The sequence below is a fragment of the Eptesicus fuscus genome, chromosome 13 (genome assembly GCF_027574615.1).
Source record: "Eptesicus fuscus isolate TK198812 chromosome 13, DD_ASM_mEF_20220401, whole genome shotgun sequence".
NCBI classification, from domain to species: Eukaryota; Metazoa; Chordata; class Mammalia; order Chiroptera; family Vespertilionidae; genus Eptesicus; species Eptesicus fuscus.
The window spans coordinates 22,546,849-22,563,732 of NC_072485.1; the positions used below are offsets into that span (position 1 = coordinate 22,546,849).

The following is a 16,884-nucleotide window of genomic DNA, read 5'->3' on the forward strand; positions in this document are numbered from 1 at the left end:
GCCGGGAAGGTGATCCTGGAAAAGTGGACCCATTTTCCATGACCATGACCCCCAGGAGAAGAAGTCAAGTGTCCATCCTTGCTTGTGAGCAGAACACGTTTGCATAAGGAAGTCATTCTAGATTTCTCAGTATCTAGCAGCGTGTGCACTTAAAAATGGTATATGGGTTGCATAATGTCTTTTGTAACTATATGCAAAGTTATTGTCTTCTCCCAATAACTGTGTGGTAAGAATGCTTGTCTGGTATTTCAGATATTTCTTGAGTGCAAGGATCCTGTGTGACATACCATATTTCCATGAAAATAAGACCCAGGGGATTTCTTTAAAAACGAAATGGACTAGGGTAGATTTTGGTCTAAGCCGTGGTTCTCAGAATCTTTTCTCTGTGCATCAAAATCTGCAGGGAAGCTTCTTAAAAATAGATGTTCCTGGAAACCACCCAAACTTCCTGAATCAGAGTGGGAGGTGCGGACGCATACAGTTTCCCTTTTTACAGGCTCCCCACACGAATTTTTGTGCACTCAGCACCACAGCGATCTCCTTTTCAGACCCGGATTCCTTTTGGAACCAGGGCCCCCTTGACAGCTTACGTCCTCCTTGACTGCCTCACCCTCTCTGTTCAGTCTATGACCAAAACCAAAGAAGGTCCACATCTTATTACAGCAGCAAATCAAATGGAATCTAGAAGAAGTTCCCTCCAAGTTGGATTCCCACACTGGCCAGTGTCGCTCAGTGGTTACAGCGTTGGCTCACGCACGGAAGGGTCTCAGATTCAATTCCCAATCAAGGGCACGTATCTGGGTTGCAGATGCAATCCCTGGTCCTGGTCGGGGCCCATGCAGGAGGCAAGCAATCGATGTCTCTCTCTCTCACATCAATGTTTCTCTCTCTTTCTCCCACCCGTCCTCCTTTCCACTCTCTATCTAAAAATAAATGCAAAAAAATATATATCCTCCAGAAAGGATTAACAAACAAACAAACAAACAAACAAACAAAAAAGATGGATTCCCCATGGGGAAAATGAACTCCCCATCATAAACCTGTTATAAACTACTCCTAAATTGGAAACTACTAAAATGGAATTACTCGATCAAAAGGCAAAAACACTCAATGCTCTTAGTACACATTTCTAGATTGCTATCTCCTGGCTGGTGGATACTTCTTCTTCTTTTTTTTTTTTTTAAAGATATATTTTATAGAATTTTTACAGAGAGGAAATGAGAGGGATAGAGAGTTAGAAACATCGATGAGAGAGAAACATCGATCAGCTGCCTCCTGCACACCCCGCACTGGGGATGTGCCTGCAACCAAGGTACATGCCTTGACCAGAATCGAACCTGGGACCCTTCAGTCCACAGGCCGACGCTCTATCCACTGAACCAAACCGGTTATGGCTGGTGGATACTTCTTAGAGCCACCTCCAAAAGGAACCCATCTGGGCTGAGACAGGGGCTGGCATCCGTGGGGAAGGTCCCCAGATGGGGTACAGGGACTGACTGAGAGGGAAGGAGGTCAACAGAGGTGGGTGAGGGTGAGGGCCTCAGTACCCTGAGCTCTAACTTCAGGCGGCAGGCATGGCGGCGACGGAGCCAAGTTAGCCCTTATCCCCTCTCTTTCCGCTTCCTGGTGCCCTCAGGGGGTGCTAGCTGCTCAGGGCTTTGCCTACCCAAGTTCTCCAATTTCTAAGTGAAATGCCCCCAGCACACAGGCCAGAGAACATACTCCTGTGACAGTCCACTGTGTGGTCTGGGCTGTGGCTGAGCAATGGAAGCTCTAGCAAGAGTTTTCAAGTGAGTGTGTGGAGGAGGGGAGGAAGGATACTGACAAGATCGAATTTGCATTTCAAGAACATTCTGGCTGGAGCATGAAGAGTGAAGGCGACCAGAATAGAAGTGGGGAGGCTAGTTAATAAGCCAGTCAGGCGAAAGGAGCAGGTGGTGAGGACCAGGATGGGGACTGCAGAGATGGTGAGAAGTAGATGGGCTGGGGAGATAAGTAAGAGATAACAGTGACTGGACTTGGGGGGAGGATAAGTAATAAGGAGGTGTCAGGGTGACTCCTGGCGCCTGGCCTGCCCATGTGACCGCCCGATAGAGCCACATACTCCGAGAACACTGGAAAGGGGCCAAGGGCTAGGAAAGAAACCACGTGTTTGCCTTGGTCACTGACAACCTGGGGTGACACTAAGACGTACAGACAAAGATATCAAGTAGATGAAACGAAGCATGAGTGAGATGGCTTAGGGAAAAGAGGGATGAAGGTAACCAAAGAGCCAGCCTTGAAGAACTCGCTATTTAAGGCCAGAAAGAGGAGAAGGCACCAGAGCCAGGGAAGGAGGGAGAGAAGGAACAGCCAGAAATGCAGACAAAAGAGCCATGGGCTCCACCTGGCTGCACAACAGGGAATAAAACAGGCATGTTCCCTGCCTGCCTGGAGTTTACAGTCAGGTGGAGGGGCAGGGACATTAAGCAAGAAAGCCATAAAATTATAGAACTACTAGAGGCCAGTGCACGAATTCATGCACAGGTGGGATCCCTCGGCCTGGCCTGCGATCAGGGCCGATCAGGGCGACCAGCTCAGGGGAGGGACCATGGGAAGTTGGCTATGGTAGCACACTGACCACCAGGGAGCAGCTCCTGCATTGAGCGTCTGCCCCCTGGTGGTCAGTGCACATCATAGTGACCGGTCATTCAGTGGACCAGTTGTACAGTTGCTTAGGCTTTTATATATACAGATAAACTGGAATGAATGTTGCAAAGGGGAAGAGAGAGAATAAGAGTGAATTGTGGGGCGAGCAGGGTTCTCTGAGGGACATTGCTTCGGAGCAGCTCATCTGCACTGGGATGCCAATGCAGGGCCCCTGTCCCAGGGTAAATGCCCCAGAACCCCTGATGATTTCTTTCTTTTTTTGTTGTTGTAAATAAATACATTAGAAATAGATGTTTAATAACAGGACATCTGGGTTCTCATGGGCTTTTGCTTTCTGTTCATCCAGCCATGTGGTTAGAAAACCAACTTTGAGGGTGAAAGTATCATCTTAGTTTCAGTTTTTCAACTCAGGCATTCTGAGAAAGTCCTCTGGGCCTCCTGGTCCAAGGCCCACATCGTCTTCATAGACCTGCCCAGGCTCAGGGCCTGCGGTAATTCCTTACCAAGTTCCACGGGCCACCTGGCCAATGGCACATTCATTCTATTCGTCTACCCGTTCCTAATGCAGATCTGGGGCTGTGCCTGAGAATGTGCATTTCTGTCTTCCTCTTCCCTCTTTCACTCCAAAGGGCAGTCACTTATCTTCCCAAAAGAGTGCCATCACTTTACCAACTCTCCCTGTCAAACAGAGAGCCCGGAAAGCACTGCCCGCAGCCAAAAAGCAAGGTGAGGTTCCCCTCTCTCCCCAAATCAAGTTATTTGGAATCGTGACTGAAGGCAAACACCACAAACACAGAGCAAAGGTCCCCGCCCTCCCTATCCCCCCTGCCCGCCCCCTCCCCCCTCCACACACAAAAAGCCCCTGGTGATTCCTTTAACCCCTGGCACTAAAGATACTAGTCAGTCCACAGAGAACAGGGAAGTGGAGGAGGGGAACTCCCTGGCGCCTGCTGCCTGCTTCCCCCCTGGAAAACCTCCTTCCCTCCCCAGCTACTTCCCGGCAGGTGCTGGGGGCCCGCTGACTCAGTGCCTTCCACCAATGAGTGTCTCCCAAAGGAAGGGAGTGGCCCTGCAGAACTGACCCAGGGCACAAGTGCCCAGCCAGCCGTGAGAGGGTGGAAGAGAAGGTATCCCAGGCCCTGGTCCAATCGGAAGATGTTTGGGCTCTTGTCCAAGGCCTGGAGACCTGCACACCCTGGCCTGCGCTGACCCCTCAGGGAGCCAAGTCCTTGCTCAAAGCAAAGTGACCCCAGAGGGTATCAGGTACCGCTCCAGCCCTGCCAAGTAGTCTGCAAAGAAATGCTAACTGGGGCTGCCATGGCAGTCTTTGTGCTGAGGGCACCAGGGGGTCAAACGGCTCTTCTCTGGGGCCTGAGCCTTGGAGATACAGCCCAAGCGTTCCCCACCCAGGCTGCCTGACACACACGCAGACTGCCTGACCTACACCCAGGCTGCCTGACCTACACCCAGGCTGCCTGACACACACCCGGGCTGCCTGACAGACACCCGGGCTGCCTGACACACACTCGGGCTGCCTGACAGACACCCGGGCTGCCTGACACACACCCAGACTGCCTGACACACACCCGGGCTGCCTGACACACACTCGGGCTGCCTGACACACACCCAGACTGCCTGACACACACCCGGGCTGCCTGACACACACTCGGGCTGCCTGACAGACACCCGGGCTGCCTGACATACATTCAGGCTGCCTGACACACACCCAGACTGCCTGACACACACCCGGGCTGCCTGACACACACCCGGGCTGCCTGACACACACTTGGGCTGCCTGACAGACACCAGGCTGCCTGACACACACCCGGGCTGCCTGACACACACCCAGACTGCCTGACACACACCCGGGCTGCCTGACACACACCCAGGCTGCCTGACACACACCCGGGCTGCCTGACACACACCCGGGCTGACTGACACACACCCAGACTGCCTGACACACACCCAGGCTGCCTGACACACACCCGGGCTGCCTGACACACACTCAGACTGCCTGACACACACCCAGACTGCCTGACACACACCCAGGCTGCCTGACACACACCCGGGCTGCCTGACACACACTCAGACTGCCTGACACACACCCGGGCTGCCTGACACACACCCGGGCTGCCTGACACACACCCAGACTGCCTGACACACACCCGGGCTGCCTGACACACACTCAGACTGCCTGACACACACCCAGGCTGAGGGCGCATGTATTCACCCAAGGTCCCTGTCAGACAGCTTTATTGGATTCCTTTAATTTATATCTTTCAAAGTAAACAGTATGGTATTCACAAACAATCCCATTTCACTAGGCAAGCGGGAAGCCCTGTTCTAAGGCAGCCATGAGAACACTGTGAGAAAGCACCAAGTCATGGTTAAGAACTTCGGCTCTAGACTCAGACTCAGGTTCAAATTCCAGCTCTACCACCTCCTGGCTCTGCCTCCTACTGGCTCAGTGAGGCTGGGCCAGTTATGTAACTTCCCTCAGCCTTCTTTCTCTGTTTATAAAATGGGGACAGTAGAACCTACTTCCCAGGGCTGTCTTGAGAATTCAGTGAGATGGTGTCTGTAAAGAACTTGATAATAAAAGTAGTAATAACAGTGCTAATATTGAAGCGCTCCTTTAGTTTGTCAGATACAGCTGAGGTGATTTACATGAATGAATGAATGACCTATTACAAGGAACTCCAGGCCTTTCCCAGTCTAGCCTGACCCCGCCTTTCCAGACTCCTTGGTGCTTTACTCCCTCCCCAACCCAGATACAATCCTTGGCTGCGGCCACACTGGCCTCTGCTCCTGCTGCAGCCGCCGCCTTCCCTCCTGCCTCTGACCAGCGCCCTCCCTACTCCCACCCCAGCCAGGTTCACTGGCACCAGCTTTGTCTACCAAACTCCTACTCACCTTTCGGGGTACAGATCAGCTGTCACCTGCTCTTTGCAGCCTCCCCTGCCACAGGCAGGCAGTCAGCTGCCCCTCCTCTGTGCTCCCACACACTTCCTCCACACCTTCTAACCCGGGGTAGTAAACACAAGTGCCAAGCACTGTGCTTCAAAGTACTTCTAACTATCTTAACTCCTTAAATTCTCACAGGAGCCCCATCATGTAGGGTTTATAATAAACCCCGTTTTAGGATGCAAAAAAAAATGTAAGGCACAGAGAAGCTAAGTAACTTGCCCGATGCCACAGAGCCCCTAAGCAAGCAGCAGAGCCAATGCACAAACCAGGCCTTCTGACTCTGCAGGCAGTGTCCCTAACCACTCCACCGCACTGCTTCTCCTGGGCACAGGGCGCCTAAGTCCAGTTCCTCCATCAGGCATGGAAAGCCAGGGACTATTTCATTCATTTATGCATCTGCATCCCCAGCTGCCAGCACCGTACCTGGCACACACCCACATGCACACTCCCTCTCCCTGCCCCCAGACACTAAACTATTTAAGGAAAAACACTAATCCAGTAAATTTCACTCATGTGTCCTGGTCTCCTTTTCTCTCTGTTCCTGATTTTTTATTAAGAAATTCTGCTCTGAGTCCTGCCAGAGGAGCCTAGTATATATAGCCTCTTTGAAGTTGATGAATATAAAGAATGTCTTCAAGTTTATTTTAATTTTTTGAAAAGCATTTCCCCACCCCCCATGGAGAAGTTTGGAAATCAATAATAAAAAAAAGAGACATATTATTTGTCATGACAACCTTTTCCATGGAAAGGAAGGGACTCCATTTAAAAAGAAAAGGAGTAATAAAAAATTCCAAAGGCAAGGGGGCTTCCAGACGTTTCCGGCCCTGCCTGGGCAGCTCCTGGGCGCCGCCATGCAGCAGGAAGAAGTCTTGAAGAGGGAGCTCCAGGAAGGCACCGCTGGCTGCACAGCAGACCCGGCGTGGCAGCCCAGCCAGCCCAGCAGACTTGCACTCGGCACCTCACAGCTGGAGTAGCTGGGGAGGCCAGGAATCGTGAGGAGGGCGGGGAATATTTGAAAAATCTTTGGAGTTAGCAAAACCGAAAGGCTGCTTGGCTGGCACCTGTCCCTTTCTTTTTCCAAGCTTCGAGTCTAATTCATATATTTCCAGGATCCGTGCCCTTTCCCATCAGAAGCGGATCACATCTGGGGCCAACTGGTCCTTTGCTCTGAGTCATCTGTGTTCCTCCAGCCTTTTCCCCGCTTAGAAACAAAAGGTGGGGCTCGGCCAAGATTAGCCAGTATTCCTTTCAAAGCCCCAAATCTGGCTCAGTTCAACACGCACAAGAGGAGGCCTTTGAAGGTGCTACAGCTAATTTTCCAATAGAACAATACTTTTTTGAATTAGGGCCAATCGAGAACCAGCATCTTCCAAATTTAGGTCCTAATCAGCTCTGTAAAAAAAAAAAAAAATGGATTTTTTAAGCCAAGGTTTAAATTGTGCTAAAGGCTTCAGATTTAAAAAAAAAAAAAAATGCTTGTAACTAGAATTGGGAGGTGTGGGAGGCTGGTAAGGAAATGTGGGGGCGGGGGAAGCACTAGTGGATGGTTTTGCTTCCAATCTGCAGTAACTAAGTTCATGCGTTTGCATGATCTTGGCCCTCTTGGTAAATATACACTGAACACATCTTCATACCACAACTTACTATAGATTTTGGAGGTATATGACCCAGGGTTGCTACCATAGAGTGACTCACCATCTCACAAAGAAGAGATCAACAATAAGCAAACATCTGCAAAGAAAGGACATGGCACCTGGTAGGGGCCTCTCAAAGTCACTCCCTGTCTTCCCGGTGGCCTGCTGGAGAGGAAAATGATGTGACCCAGAGTGCTGTCCCCGGGCAGCGAGGAGCACTTTGACCATGGAAAGGGAAAGATCACTGTGGACTGAGTGGCCAGCAGGACTGGCAGAGTGGAAGATGGCCAGGGGTGAGATGGGCCACAGTGAGAAAATTTGCTGGGGTGGGGAGGAGAGGGATCTCATTGGCGCCTCCAATGCCAGTCCAGTGCTTTGGCTTAGCCTGGGTTTCAGATAGGAAGTCAATTCTGAAAGCCATGGGTGTGTGTGTGTGTGTGTGTGTGTTTGCTTTTTGCTTTCATAGGGACTTGCTATATATATATATTTTTAAATATATTTTTATTGATTTCAGAGAGGAAAGGAGAGGGAGAGAGAGATAGAAACATCAATGATGAGAGAGAATCATTGAGCGGCTGCCTCCTGCACACCCCCTACTGGGGATTGAGCCCGCAACCCGGGCATGTGGCCTTGACCAGAATCGAACCCGGAACCTTTCAATCCGCAGGCCGACGCTCTATCCACTGAGTCAAACTGGTCAGGGCTATTATATATTTTTAAAATCTGAATTTGAATGTCTGGGATGGGGGAAATTTGCTCTTTAATTTTCAATTTAGCTCCAAACCCCATTCCTCCTACTGATCCCCCAATTTATACATTTATATTACCTGCCCAGGCCCTGTAGGAATTTGAATTTGTGGCCCCAGCCCTATAGGTCACGGGGACGTTGATCATTTTCAGAATAATGAAAATAATGTTTCAGAATTAACACTCGTATGTAGAATTGTCAGATAAAGTACAGATGCCCAGTTAAATCTGAATTTCAGATAAACAAAAAATTTTAAATATACTATGTCCCATACCAGTGGTGGGCAAACTCATTAGTCAACAGAGCCAAATATCAACAGTACAATGATTGAAATTTCTTTTGAGAGCCAAATTTTTTAAACTTAAACTTCTTCTAACGCCACTTCTTCAAAATAGACTCACCCAGGCCGTGGTATTTTGTGGAAGAGCCACACTCAAGGGGCCAAAGAGCCGCATGTGGCTCGCAAGCCGCACTTTGCCGACCACGGTCCCATACAATAAAAACTATTCATTATTTTTTAAATTTCAAACTTAGTTGAACATCCTGTTTTGTTTTTTAACCCAATGCTACTCATGTTGCTTATATCAAAATAATGGGAGGAAAGAGAGGATGAGATCAAACGTGGAGATTGTGCAATAGCCAAAGAGATGGAGAATATGCCCCTGTGGCAGGGCTGATGGCTGGACTGGAGGTGAGACACGGTCTGAAGAAAGAATGAGCAGAACATGCAGCCTGCGTGGAGATGTGACCAAAAGCAGAGAAGTAGCCCAGGCGTTACAGAAACGCAATTCACTCTATAGTTCGGCCACTTAATCACATAAGATACCCCCAGACTCAGTTTCCCCGTTACCAACTCATAGTGTGTGGTATGGGACATAGTATATTTAAAATTTTTTGTTTACCGGAAATTCAGATTTAACTGGGCATCTGTACTTTATCTGACAATCCTACATACGAGTGTTAATTCTGAAACATTATTTTCATTATTCTGAAAATGATCAATGTCCCCGTGACCTATAGGGCTGGGGCCACAAATTCAAATTCCTACAGGGCCTGGGCAGGTAATATAAATGTATAAATTGGGGGATCAGTAGGAGGAATGGGGTTTGGAGCTAAATTGAAAATTAAAGAGCAAATTTCCCCTATCCCAGACAGGAGTGAAGAGATCATGGAGATGCCCTACAAATGCTACACAAACATGAGTTGTGACATAAGGGCCCCAGTCCTGTTCTTTTCCATATATTCCACCGCTGAAGCCAGCCTCTTCCATGACGACTTTGCCCAATTTGGGACACAAGGGTGAAATGTCACCTTGTTCCATCCCCCCATACCGCTTAGATTTGTACAATTCCCCACTCTTCCACATGGGCACTTGGAAGTACTCAGTGTCCTATCCTTGGCAATCTCGATGACCTTTCCTCTGCTTTTTAAATGAGCCATGGCTTACTAGCATTTAACAGCTGTGCGTCACTACAGGTTGCCCAGGACCAAACCAGAGAGGGTCAGACCAGCATTACCACCATTTGTCCACCATCCAGAACTGAAATGTCATGGCTGACATGTACACATAAGGAACTGTATAACATTGAAATTGGGTCTCAAAAGAACTGTTGGCCCAGAAAGAAACTCACTACAGACCGATTCATTTGCCTGTCAGCATAACCATTATTGCTTGTCTCATTTTCGGTTCTTATAAGTGTATTTCTAATAGCACATGATCTCACTCATCTAGGGGAAATGATGAACAACGTAGACTGATGAACAAGAACAGACCCAGAAACAAGGAGGCATGGATCAGACTGTCGGGCCTCAGAGTGAGGGTAAGGTGGGGGTAAAGGGAGAGATCAACCAAAGGACTTGTGTGCAAGCATATGAGCCTAACCAGCGGTTAAGGACAACAGGGGTTGGGGGCATGTGTGGGGAGGGGTGTGGGATGGGAATATTTAACAGCTGTGCGTCACTACAGGTTGCCCAGGACCAAACCAGAGAGGGTCAGACCAGCATTACCACCATTTGTCCACCATCCAGAACTGAAATGTCAGTGCTGACATGTACACATAAGGAACTGTGTAACATTGAAATTGGGTCTCAAAAGAACTGTTGGCCCAGAAAGAAACTCACTACAGACTGATTCATTTGCCTGTCAGCATAACCATTATTGCTTGTCTCATTTTCGGTTCTTATAAGTGTATTTCTAATAGCACATGATCTCACTCATCTAGGGGAAATAATGAACAACGTAGACTGATGAACAAGAACAGACCCAGAAACAAGGAGGCATGGATCAGACTGTCGGGCCTCAGAGTGAGGGTAAGGTGGGGGTAAAGGGAGAGATCAACCAAAGGACTTGTGTGCAAGCATATGAGCCTAACCAGCGGTTAAGGACAACAGGGGTTGGGGGCATGTGTGGGGAGGGGTGTGGGATGGGAATGGGAGGATGAGGACAAATATGTGATACCTTAATCAATAAAGAAATTTTTAAAAAAGGGGGAGGGGGGGAATAAAAATAAATAAATGAGCCATGGCTAAAAATGTTTGTTAGGGCAGAGCTGGGGACAGAGCCCCACAAGCCAGAAGCTTCGACCCTCCAGGGGCCATCAGTCCATGACCAAACACCCTCTGGGTCCCATCTAATGTACCTGGACCTACACCTGATTGCTCTGTGCTCAACCATCAGGTGGAGCCCTGCTCTGCAAGTGACATGAGGCAATGGGCCCTGGGACAACCCTCCCCCCTCTGCCCCCCCTCCCCCGGCTCTGCCACTTTCTAACTCTGTGGCTTGAGACAGATTGTTTGGCTTTTCCATCCAAATATAAGGTTTCACTTTGTTATATTTGATGTCCTTTTATTTTACTTGCTTTTCCTTTTCTTTGCTGCAACTTTATGACTAGTGTTTACACTGAAAGGGGCAACAATTCCTCTCTGAGTCACAATGATGGACGCATGAGATGTTTCTCCCTTGCCTGGGTTTTTTTGTCACCATGCCCCATGCCCTCAGGGAGCTCTGCCTTCCTACACACACCCCCAGACAGGGGCTCCCACCAGACGCTGCACCTTTTCTTGGCCTCTGTTGCCACCTGCAGGCTCATTTGGGGCGAGTTCAAGGACCCTGGGTGTAACAGCAGATAGAGAGTAACAGCAGCGTCAAGTCCTGGAGCTTCACCAGTTGTCAAGAGACTTCATGAGGCACGACCTCATCACCTCTCTGGAGCCCAGACTCCAATATTTAATTGGCCGAGTGGCCTTGGGTGAGTCACTTCTTTGAGCCTATTTCCTCATCTCTAAAACAGCACTCAGATGCATAAGAGTGCCTTGATAGCGATTACGGATGGGTCATTCATTCATTTATTTATTTTTTTAAATTTCTTTATTGATTAAGGTGTCACATATTTGTCCTCATCCCCCCATTCCCATCCCACACCCCACCCCACGGATGCCCCAACCCCCAGTTGAACTTAACTGTTGGATAGGCTCATATGCATGCACACAAGTCCTTTGGTTGATCTCTCCCCCCTCCTCCCAACCTCCCCTATCCTCCCTCTGAGGCCTGATAGTCCGATCGATGCCTCCTTGTTTCTGGTTCTGTTCTTGTTCCTCAGTCTATGTTGTTCATCATTTCCCCTAGATGAGCGAGATCATATGTCACTAGATATATACTTATAAGAACTGAATGTGAGACGAGCAATAATAGTTATGCTGACAGGCAAATGAATCAGTCTGTAATGAGTTTCTTTCTGGACCAACAGTTCTTTTGAGACCCAATTTCAATGTCCACCAGTTCCTTATGTGTACATGTCAGCACTGACCCCTCAGCTCTGGATGGTGGACAAATGGTGGTAACGGAGGTCCGACTCCCTCTGGTTTGGTCTCGGCCGGACCCAGGGGCACGGCTTCACCCGGACTAAGGGGAACGTGGCCTCACCCAGACCCAAGGGGCACGTGGCCTCACCCAGGCCCGGGACCCAGCCACACCCGGGTCCAGGGGCACGTGGCCTCACCCGGACCCAGGGGCGCGTGACCTCTCCCAGACCCAGGGGCGCGTGGCCTCACCCGGACCTGGGACCCAGCCTCACCCGGATCCAGGGACACATGGCCTCACCCGGACCCGGGGGCGCGTGGCCTCTCCCAGACCCAGGGGTGCGTGGCCTCACCCGGACCTAGGTGCGCGAGGCCTCACCCGGATCCAGGGACACATGGCCTCACCAGGACCCGGAGGCGCGTGGCCTCTCCCAGACCCAGGGGCACGTGGCCTCACCCGGGCCTAGGTGCGCGAGGCCTCACCCGGATCCAGGGACACATGGCCTCACCCGGACCCAGGGGCGCGTGGCCTCTCCCAGACCCAGGGGCGCGTGGCCTCACCCGGACCTGGGTGCGCGAGGCCTCACCCGGACCCGGGACCCAGCCTCACCTGGATCCAGGGACACATGGCCTCACCCGGACCCGGGGGCGCGTGGCCTCTCCCAGACCCAGGGGCACATGGCCTCACCCGGACCCGGGACCATTCATTCATTTAGATGTTCATGAAGCACACACCGTGTCTAATACAAAGACATGAAAACAATAAGAAGCTCTCCCAGAGGAAATCACCATCTTACCGTGGGGTCACTCAAATCCATAGGAAACTGTCAATTTGTTGTGACACTTGCTGCAACAGAGGGGTGAACAAAGCGTCATGTGAACTAAGTGGTGACTAACTCTGGTGCAAGCACGGAAGGCTTCCCAGTAGAAGTGACCTATCGGCTGGATTTAGAAAAACACTCTGTAGTTCACCAGAATGAGGAAGGACACCCAGGAGTTGTTCACTGTATAGGCAGGAGGGAAAGAACATTCCAGAGAGAGGAAGCAACGAGTCAAGTGCTCGGATCTAGCTCCGTGGTGGGCGAACTGCGGCTCGCGAGCCAAATGCGGCTCTTTGGCCCCTTTGAGTGTGGCTCTTCCACAAAATACCACGGCCTGGGCAAGTCTATTTTGAAGAAGTGGTGTTAGAAGAAGTTTAATTTTAAAAAATTTGGCTCTCAAAAGAAATGTCAATCGTTGTACTGTTGATATTTGGCTCTGTTGGCTAATGAGTTTGCCGACCACTGATCTAGCTGGCTCTACACGGTTCTCAAGGAGCGACTGAACTTTCAGATCCTAAGGCAGGCTTGGTAGGAGGGGAGTGTGAGAAGAGAATTTTGCCAACATCAAAGCAAGTAGGCAGCCACTCACTTTACTTATAGGAAGGCCCAGCCCTGGCAGCAGTCTAGGATGTGAATGGGAAAGAGGAGCTACAAGGTTGGAAAAAGAACATTCAAGTTAGGATCAGGATGTCGGCTTCGTGACCCAGGCTCTGCTACCCACTCACCCCGTGACCTTGGCTAAGTTAATCACCCTCTCTAAGCGTCAGGTTCCTCATTTGCAAACGCGGATAATAATACCCACCTCCGAGTGTTGCAAGATACAAGCAAAATCATCAATACAGTGCCTGACGCAGACGTGCTCAGATGTGTCAGCCACTGGTATTGCTATGAGATGGGCGCCTTCAGGAAGTTACTTGACCTCACCAAGCCTGCTTTCCTCACCTGCAAAATGAGAATGCCATAGCAGTGTTTGCCCTGCATGCACCAGGAATTAACTGTGAAGCTATCATTGTTATGTAAGCTATAAAGTTCTTCTAAACCTGAGTTATAAATAAGAGAATGAGATCATCAAATCTACAGTTTTAAAAAACACTGAGTGTCTATTTCCTGATAATAAACTTATAAGGTAGGTATCATGTTTCTGTTCATTTCACAGGTGATGAAAGGGAGAGTCAGAGAAGTGAGCCTCGGTAGCTTAATAGATGTTCTCTGAGTAGGTTCTGTGCATGGAGCCATGAGCAAGAGAGGATCATGGGAGTTATGACTGAGCAGAGGGAACAGATGTGATGTGCATGTTGGGAGCCCCAGGCTCTGTCCCATTCACTCTCTCCAGGCTCATATGTGTCCTGACAACCCCACATTTCTTACCTCCAGCCCAGCCCTCTCTAGACACAAGGGTCACCCTAGTCTACCTCTCTCCTAGTTCTTCTAATAGAAACCTCAGGTCCAAAGCTAAGCTCTCCTCTGCCTCTGCTCCACAGCCCTCCAGTCTTAGTCAGCAGCAGCTCTAGTCTTCCATTCCCCTTTCTCTCAGACCTCACAACTGAACAGGAATCTTTTTTATTCTCCTTTGGAAAAAAATATCCAGGATCTGACCACTTCTCTCCACCTCCAGCACTGCCCCCGCCTGACAGAGCCCTCTCTCACCTGGATCACCACCTGGGCCTCCATTTCCCTCAGTGACCTCCCCAGTCTATTCTCAACACAGCAGCCAGTGTGATCCCCAAGAAAGGCCATCTGCTGCTCACAACCCACGAATGGCTTCCCGTTTCTTTCACATGAAGACCGAAGTCCATAAACGTCTGCAAAGCCCTATACAATCGGCCCCCTTCCAACGGATATGATTTAGTTATTCTATTGATTGCTTATTGTCTGTCTGACTACAAGCTTGGCAAGGGGTCATTTATTGGCACATAGTGGGCACTTTATAAATATGTATTCAATGCCTAAAATGATTATACAAGAGTTTAGCTGCATAGTGGTAAGTGCTATGAACAAGATGCACCATTGTTAAGAGTAAATCCATAGAAAGAGAACTCTAGCTGGATCTTACAGCTTCAAACACAGAGCTTGTTCCAGTAAGACAGTGTGCAATGGAGTGCCTGGCACACAGTAGGCACTTTCATGTGCTAGCTGAACTGGAATCTGAGGTGATTTCAGAAAACTGGGAAAGCCTCCCCTCACTCTCTTTCAGAGACTGCCCAGTTCGCTCGCTCTCTCGCTCTCTCTCTCTCTCTCTCCCCTCCTCCCCTCGTGCCCTTGTTTGGAGGCCTAAAGAATAAAAAGACAAGTCACCTGTACACAGCCAGTTCAAACTGGCTTTGCTAGAGACAAGATGGGCTGGGACCCTCTCCCTTAAACCTCACTGCGGGAGGGAGAGGCCAGACCCACTAGGTCCACGGGAGGACGCCCGATGCCGAGCCAGCGAGGAGGAGGAAAGAGCACCCTGGGAGGACAGGGCTGTAAACAGGGCAGTACCAAGTCCCACCTCCCAGGTAGGCAGGCAGAGGAGACGAGCGTAGGAGAACTTGGAGAGAGGTTGCCCTCTGCCGGTGAACCTATAAAATCAGCTCACGGTGGAAGAGCGCGGAGATACTTGTGCAAAGAACTGCTCGACGAAATGGTAACATCTTAGAGGCGGGGCATCCCCCAAAAAAGGGGGGCACGGGTCTAGGTAAGGCTGGGCCCTACTGGGCTCACGGGAGAATCTGGTCACACTGAGCTGGCTCGGCAGACTGAGCCTGACGCCTCCCCGCTCCGAGTTCACGGTCTCCCGGCACCTTCGCCTGCTCCGGCCTCCCCTGGCTTGACTCCGGGGACAAGACGCACCCCCAGGTGGACGCCCCGGTGCGGACCCCGGCAGCCTTTTCTCGGTGTAAATTAATGAGTGACCCTCCCTGGTTAGCACCGCCCAGCCCTCCCCAGTCGGCCGGGGGGAGACCTCCGGGGGTCGCAGGCGCCCACCCCCGGGTTGGGACACGAGAGGGCGAGAGGTGTGCGGACCCAGAGCCCAGCGCCCGCCTCCCGCGGGGCAGCGCCCTCCCCAGGTGAGATCAGGGCCCACGGGGTTCTCCCGGGGTCCGGGGAGGCGCAGAGGGCAGTGGGGACTCGGGGAGAGGAGCGTGCCCTTTTCTGGGAGGAGTCTGGGCTTCCTTCCCAGCGCGAGGAAGGGGGAGACCCCGCGTGGGAACGACCGGCGGTCCGTCCGGCCTCCGCGGGCTTCTCTAGGCTCGTTCTCCCCGCAGAGCCGCCGGAGGTGCTGGGAGCGGGGGAGGGAGTGGGCGGTGCAGGGGTTGGGGCCGCCGCTGTAGGACTCTCCACCGCCAGCCCTCGGGGGGGCGGACCCCCGGGGGTCGGCGGGGCGGACAGCGATCGTAGTGAAGAAAGACTCTTTCACACCCGCACCCCCTCCTCCTCCGAGCCCGAGCCCCGAGAAGGGGCGCCGAGGCAGCGGACAACCCCAAGCAGAGCCCTCCCGCACCCAGCGCCCCGCTCCCACTGAGAATCTCCCCGCCGCGCCCTCGTGGGGCTGGGCGTTGTCGAAGGAAGGTGCGGGTTGCCTTGCGCATGGGCACGGTATATAGAATTATTTTTCTGCAATCGGAGCTGCAGCGTCGCCAGCTTTCAGGACTGAGCCCCCGCTCAGGCTCCAGGGTCTGGAGAGGGTAGGAGGGGAGTCAAGTTTATCCCTGCCGCGGGCCTGTGCGTCCCGGACGGAGGCCTGTGCGTCGAAGGCCTCCGCAGCTCCTTTCTGCACCGGAGGAATCCGGCTGCGCGCAGCCGCCGAGACCCTGGGGCGGCGTGTTCGCCTGGCCGCCTCCCCGGGGACCTCGGGACTGGGTGCAACCACCCCACAGGCAGGGCAGGCGCAATCCAGTCCGAGAGGAGGAGCGGCTTTCTCCCCTACCTACCCCAGGGGCATATAAACGGTCCCTGGTCAGGTTCCCGCGTTCCTGCCTGACTTGGAACAAAACTGTGTTGGAGGTTGGCCGCGGTGGGCTGGGCTGGAGGAGTTCCCCTGGGGGGGCGGGGGGGGAGCAGACTGCCCACTCCCAGGCCAGCAGCCGAGGCAGCGCCTGGCCAGCCGGCCCTTCCCGAACAAAGCCCCTTTGTCCCTTCCCCCCTGCCCCTCCCCCCCCCCCCCCCCCCACACACACACCCCATACCATGGTCCTGGTGCTGTCCCTCCACGCTCAGGGCTCCCTGGAGCCAAAGACAGCCAGGAGCCTCACCGGCTGGAGGTCCGCCCGGAAGGAAACGAAGCGCC

The 16,884-nt window shown here is 51.8% G+C and overlaps 1 long non-coding RNA gene across 1 annotated transcript in view; it reads right to left on the bottom strand.

The window, feature by feature from the left end:
• LOC129151343 (uncharacterized) overlaps positions 1–16,884 on the bottom strand; it is a 24,976-nt gene extending 8,092 nt beyond the window's left edge. The window contains exons 1-2 of the long non-coding RNA XR_008558025.1: positions 16,784–16,884; positions 13,420–13,559 (exon numbers count right to left, since the gene is read on the bottom strand). This is a non-coding gene — a long non-coding RNA (uncharacterized LOC129151343). The remainder of the gene's footprint in view (positions 1–13,419; positions 13,560–16,783) is intronic.